We start from the raw sequence: 6,828 nt of genomic DNA, 5'->3' as shown, positions 1-6,828 counted from the left end.
ATAGAACCATTGACCACAACCCTCTGGCTGTGATCCTCCAGCTAATTTTTTATCCAACATATATTCTACCCTTCAAATCCACATCTCTCCAATTTAGAGATAAGGATGTGGTGGGGGACCACGTCAAACGCCTTGCACAAGTCCAGGTAGATGACATCACTTGCCTTTCCTCTGCCCACTGATGCCATCACTCCATCACAGAAGACCACCAGAAGGCATGACCTGCCCTTGGTGAATCCATGCTGGCTGTCTCGAATCATCTGCTCATCTTTCATGTGCCTCATCCCTCATCTCTTCCAGGAGCATCTGCTGCATGATCTTCCCAGGCACAGATGTGAGGCTCAACGGCCTGTAGTTCCCCGAGTTTTCCTTTCTCCCTTTCTTGAATATGGGAGTGACGTTTCCCTTTTTCCTGTCACTGAGGACTTCACTTGACAGCCACTTCTCAAAGATGGAGAGTGGCTTGGCAACCACTTCAGCCAGTTCCTTCAGATCTCTGGGATGCATGTCATCCGGCCCCGTAGACTTGTACATATTCAGCCTCATGAGGTGGTCTCAAACTTGCTCTGCTCTTATACTGGGAGGGATTTTGCTCCACACTTAGAAGTTCAGGGACATGAGAGGCATGGGAAGCCTGACTGCCAATGAAGACTGAGGCAAAGAACTCACTGACTACCTCAGCCTTCTCCACGTTTTTTGAAGCCAGCTCTCCCTTCTCATTTACTGGAGGGGTATGCCCTCCTTTGCCTGTCTCTTCTGACCAATGTACGTGTAGAACCCCTCACCAAGTTCAGTTCCATCTGCACGTTGGCTTTCCTGATCACATCTCTGCACGTTCAGACAGCATCCCTGTATTCTTTCCAGACCAGGCATACCTGCTTGCACTGCCTGTGTGTTTTCTTCTTGTCCCTCAGCCTGACCAGCAGGTCCTTGTTCAGCCATGCTGGTAATGATCTTCTCTGCTTTGGCAAGCACCAGGTCCAGTAACACTTCCCCTCTGGTTGGTCTGTCTAATGCCTGAACAAGGAATTTACCGTCGATGGGCTCGAGTAGTCTCCTGGAGCAGCTCACCATGTTGCTTTCCCAGCAGATATCCGGGTGGTTGAAATCCCCCATCAGGACAAGAGCCTGCAAGCGCAACTGTTCCTGCAGCTGAAGTAAGGAGCCTCGTCAACAGGCTCTCCTTGTTCTGACAGCCTGCATAGGCTCTGAACGCCACATATCACTGGTGTGACAGGTGACTGCAGGTGGGGATCCCTGAGAACTCTGTGGGTCTCAGCAGTCTTGGGAGGGAATCCACAGGCTCTGCTATGTCAGCAGTGCACTGGGAAATCATAGAATCATAGAATATCCTGAGTTGGAAGGGACCAACAAGGATTACAGAGACTAAAGATGATCTCAAAAAAGTTGTGTTAGAAATGAAATTTCAGGTTTTCTCGAATTAATGCAGGTGCCAGGGAGTCTCTTATGAAAGACATATAGAAAGTGAAAGGATGAGAGTAACACAGCAGCAGGGAGACTTTGGGGAACAGTGTGGTGAATTAAGTTATCAATTTAGCATGAATTTCAATAGACGGGCTGATACTGCTGGGGGAAGTACAAGCTCCTCTCTTGAACTGCTGCTGCTTGTCCTGTGCCACCTTCAGCTGGGACCTCACCAGAAACACAGTATGCAGATGCCACGTGTTGGAAAAGGACTGTCCCCTGAAGCCTCTCCCTTCAAATATCACCAAGGCTATCACCCAAACCAACCTCGCAGAAGCACACCAAGCCAGAGCACTCCCTGGGAACCCTGTCCATCCATCTCTGCAGCCACGGCTATGATTGCCACGTCATGCTGTGACCAGACTCCTCTGTGTGCATCCCACACTCTGACATTCTCCAGCATGGGAGGATTCAAATGGTTTCACTGAAATGAGGTGAGAAAACCAAAGATGCTGTGTGGATTTGCATAGCCAACGTGCAGCAGAAATCCCCGTCTGCAGTCAGAGGTCTGTCCTCCCAACGCAGCTGCTCTTGGTTGCCTCTGACCTCTCAGGTACAATCCCCCAGGGACATCAGTAATATAATTTTGACAGAGATAATTACAGCTTTTAGCAACAGGATTTACAATTCATATCTCTGTTGAACTCCAGAGATGCACCGATTCCTCTGCCCGGGCCCTTTGCTGAATGCTGTAGCATCCAACATGCAGCGACAGCCTCCATTTCTCTCCATCCTCTAACTCTGAAAGATGCAATCCTGGCTGTTCTGATGTGCCCCTCTGCTCTCCAGGAACCACCTCATATTCCTTTCAAATTACTCTGTTAGCACACTTAGAACCATTGCTCCTGAAGTACCATTCTCCCCTCCCACCAGCTGTACCATGGGAGCTAATAAGATAATTTTTTAGGAAAATATGTGAATCCTCATCCTACTGCTTTGGCAGCCCTTAGGGTATCAGCACAATGTCCATCCTCTGCCTCTAATGGTGCAAAAGACACAGAATGATGTGAAGCCTTAGCTGGTGTGGGCAGGGAAGGGTGTCCCTGCATTGGCCACATTTCTAGTTTTACCTTTCCCTCATCAAAAATGGGCTTCCAGAAGCGCATACAGTGGCAGAAGACTGCAGCCAAACTGATTTCTGTGGCAATTCCTGTTGATTCCTTGAAGGATTTGGGATGGAGGACCTTCTGGTCCATGCCAACCTCCTGCTCAAAGCTCAAAGCCTGATACTGCAAGGTTTGTGACTCCAGCCCTTACTGCAGTACCAGTGTACAGAAATGCTTCTATCAGCCCAGGCAGAAGTACGGGCTCAGGAGTCTCCAGTGAAAACCTGTCATTTCCTGATATTTCTGGGGCTTGAAATTATGGTTGTTTATCTCAGTGCTCTGCTCTTCTCTGTTATCAGACCCCCAGGTCTCTGCCGCATCAGCTCTCCTCCAGCAGAGACGCCTATGACAGCACAGATCCGTTTATCTTCTCCAGGAAGTTTCCCCCAAAAGGAGCCCAAGGACCCTGCAGGTGAGCACCTGGAAAGATGCAGACACCTCAAATTCCTGGAGATAAAAGCTGTCATTAAAAAAGCACAAACAAAGGGCATTGTGAGCATTTTGCCACATCTCCAAGCTGGAGAGGAGGCAGAAATAACCTTTACACAATCCCATTAGCATTTCCAGTGAAAACAACAGCATTATAGGAGGGAGAACAATGTATTTTCTTATCATCCAGAAAGGCCAAAGGTATTTATCTGATTTAATATTTTATAATTGATATTAAACAACAGAAAGGATGTGACAGGCAGGCAGGAGATGGCTGCGGTGACGTGGCAGAAACTGCCCTCTAACTTTTCCAGCAATGCGTTGTCCAGGTCAGAGCACAGCTGCTCTTCTCCGCAGAAAACCCCACAGATAAAAAGGATTTCTCTCAAGCCCAGCTGCTGTAGAGATTCACGTCCAAAGGCAGGCTCCTCCACGCTCACCAAGTTGCCACTTAGTGCTGTTCCAGTGCCACATCTCTGCAGGAGACAATGCTCCGACCGTTGCAGTCTGAAGGGAGGAAACACTTTTAGTCTGCCTGCGGTCATCTGTCCTCCCCTTGGAGGGCAGGTGGTGACGGGTGCTGGCCCAACTTCCATGTCCTCCATGGTGGGAAGGGGTGAGACAAAATGGAATGCTATAGAGAAGAGACACTGTGGATAGGTGCGGATGAGCAAGAAAAGGGACAGGAGGCTCAAAATTAGGTGGTGACACCCAGTAGGAACCAAGGCAGCCAGCACATGTGTCAACATCCACTGGCACTCTGCTAGCAGAGCTTAGCACCCAGAGGAGCAGCAAGTCTGGACCAGAACACCTTCTCCATGTCTATCAACTGCTCAATCTCATGGTCGTGGTCAGGTTGGGATTCATGGGACTTGTAGGCATACTTGTCAGGACCCCTTTTGCTACTGAGCTAAGCATCGGCCTTCCAGCAAGGGCATTGCAGTGGGTGCCAGGTAGTCCCACTCATGTATGAGATCTACAACCACTTGCGTAAGTACCTCATGTTTTTTACCTCTATTAAAGAATGAAAATTAGGTCATGATACATGCTGAAACATTCTGGAAAGTCATCGCTGAAATCTCTCACTTGCCTCTTCCATCTGTTTATTTCTACCACTTAATAACACGTCTATCTCATCAACCGTTCCTGACACCATGGCAAGAAAATCCAACTCGGCGAAGAGCGAATGTCTCTTTTATCAAAGAGACATTCGCTCATCATTACTGTGTGACACCGCGTCAGTGCTTCTCATGGGTACGCAGTCTGGTCTGTAATTTCAAAGAGTGCCTTCCCTTTCTTTGAGGAGGTGATATGACCAAGACATTTGAAGCTGTTGATTATTATGCAAAAGGTTATCCAAACTGTGAAGATAAGAAGTAACTTCAAGCATTTCGAGGAGTCTCATTTGTTTGGTGATATGTTCTCTTCAATATTACACGATGTCATGAGCCCAATTTCAAGTGATTAGTAACAACAGCAAAGCAGACACTGAAATAATTGTTGATAGAAGAGAGAACTCTGCAACTGTATGAAGAGGCTGTGCTATCAGTCATTTTCTCAGCGTTAACGAAGTCTAAGCCTGCAGGCTTCACCACACCACCATACCTACTCCTGTCTTTGCTTTCCAAAGAGCCATCCAGACACTCTGCAGAAGGGGAACTTGATGGAATGCAGCTCGACCCTTTTAATTTGAGCAATCTTACGTTTATTGCCTTCATCCTGGATGACCTCGCTCATTCCTTTTATTTAAAACTATTCTCCTGGCTTCATTACTGAACAATCTGCTTCTTGGGGAAGTCTGGAACAACTGAATCTGTACAAAAGAAGTTTAAAAGGGCTGCTCCAAAAGTAATGTCTCCTGTTTTATGATGTTGGCCCACGATGTCAGAGGCAGATGGTGGTGGTACAGCAGAGGAGGTCAGACCTTCGCATCAATATCCCGTTCCATGTTGTTACCATGTGACAGAGGGCAGCAGAGGGACAGTCTGACAGAATGGCATTTCAAACACTGCTGTGGTAGGAAAGGCCAGAAAGTAGCATGAGATTGGCACATGGCATGGAAGATTTCAGCTCCTCAGTTTGACAGCTATAAGCAAGTTAACAACCGAGTCCAAATCTTGAAGAATCTACTGCCAATGGAAGTGTGCCAGGTTTGGGTATATATGCCAGCCCACATATAACACAATTCTCGGCTGCACACCGGTCCAGTGATTTTCCAGCAACTAAATAAAGCAGACACAGTGGCATTTCCCTTAACTTGCACTGCCAGTTTGGGTGCACTTTGTCAGAAACTGCCCAGCAGCAGCTGAAGAACTGAGCACTAGTCCCAGACACTGCAGAACAAGCTGAGCACATCGGGCTGCTGGCCATGGTCCTTCCTCTCAACAGTTTTCCATTAGAAGAGAAGAAATAAAAAAGTGAACATTGAACCCCAAAATACCAAACATTTAGGTATTACTGTTTTCATCAGAGATCAGCATTTAAAGCTTCAGTTAAATTGGTGCTTGCCAAAGACAGGGAAGGTAACTGGAGCTGAGTTTTTGTAGTCTCACCTTGCCTGCAGCTGTGCAGCTAATGGAGGAGTCTCAGCTTTCAATGGGTTTTGTAGTCCTTATGGAAGGATCAATCTGTAGGGGTGGTTTTCTTAGTAAAAGTAGCATGAATAAAATAACATGAGCCTACCTGTAGTGCCCAGCTATAGGATCTGTAACTCTGTGACGAAATGCAATGGGGTAGCATCAAATTTCCAGGTTTCTAAGCTTGGAGGTATCATCCACTACTCTGCCATGGCCATACCATAAGCAGTGCCTGAAATGTGGGTGCATTCATGGAGATGGGTGCTTCTTCCTTCCTTTTGTTATGGTTTCATGATTTTTGTTGTCGGTATTCCACATCATTACATCATGTAAGGTACGGGCAGTTAAAGAGTTAATTCCCTGGTTACTGCAAACTGCCTTTTTTGGTGTGGTCCTCCGAGGGGGAGGGGAGGAGGTGCACTCCCCAGGGGTCTTTGCCTTGGAGCGGGGGGTGAAGCCGCGTGGGAGACACGGGGTCTGTTCCTTCCTGCCCGGCGGAGAAAGCACGTGGTCCTCCTGCAGTTTACTGTGTAAGATTTTCAGCCTGTAAACTCTCTGTTACAATTCTACTAGCCTCATTTTTGATATATTTAGTAAAATTAATTGTTCCTCCTCAGATTGGTGCCGCTGTTTTTGTGTTACATCCACCTACGAGTCCCCTGCTTTTCCCCTCTTCCCTTTGTTTCCCCAGGGTGCGGGTCCGCGGCTTCCCTGCCACTTTAGCCGCCGGACCGCCCGGGGCCAGCCCCTACCCACCGACAATTTTTTTTTTCTTCTCTTTTCCTCTTTTTCTCTCTTTTTTTTTTTCTTCCGGGCCTGTCTCCCTTGTCACGGACACAGACCCTTAGATAATACCGTGACACCTTTCCCTTCCTGGGAGAGCCCAAGGAATGTTGCCGAAGACCAGACATGCATAGTCAAGAGAAGCACAGCTGTCTTGGATCGAGTTGTCCATTCCCCGTCCTGGGTGATAGAAAGACCAATTCAAGTGAAAATTTACTGGCACTAAACATTTATCCCACTGCAGGATTTCATACGTAAGGCAGGGCAATGAAGGCATAAATACCTTCATCCCTTCCTACAATCAATCCAGGCCCATGCAGGAGTCACCATCAAGCTATCACCTTGGTATCTGGGTGAACAGATGTAGCATCTCTTTGAGGGTGAGTGCAAAGCACTGGCAGACCTGAAGAAGATGCCAACAACGTTCAGCCCCTAATGTAGACAAAAAT

This window comes from Numida meleagris, chromosome 9 (assembly GCF_002078875.1).
Source record: "Numida meleagris isolate 19003 breed g44 Domestic line chromosome 9, NumMel1.0, whole genome shotgun sequence".
Lineage (NCBI taxonomy): Eukaryota > Metazoa > Chordata > Aves > Galliformes > Numididae > Numida > Numida meleagris.
This window is presented reverse-complemented; position numbering follows the sequence as displayed.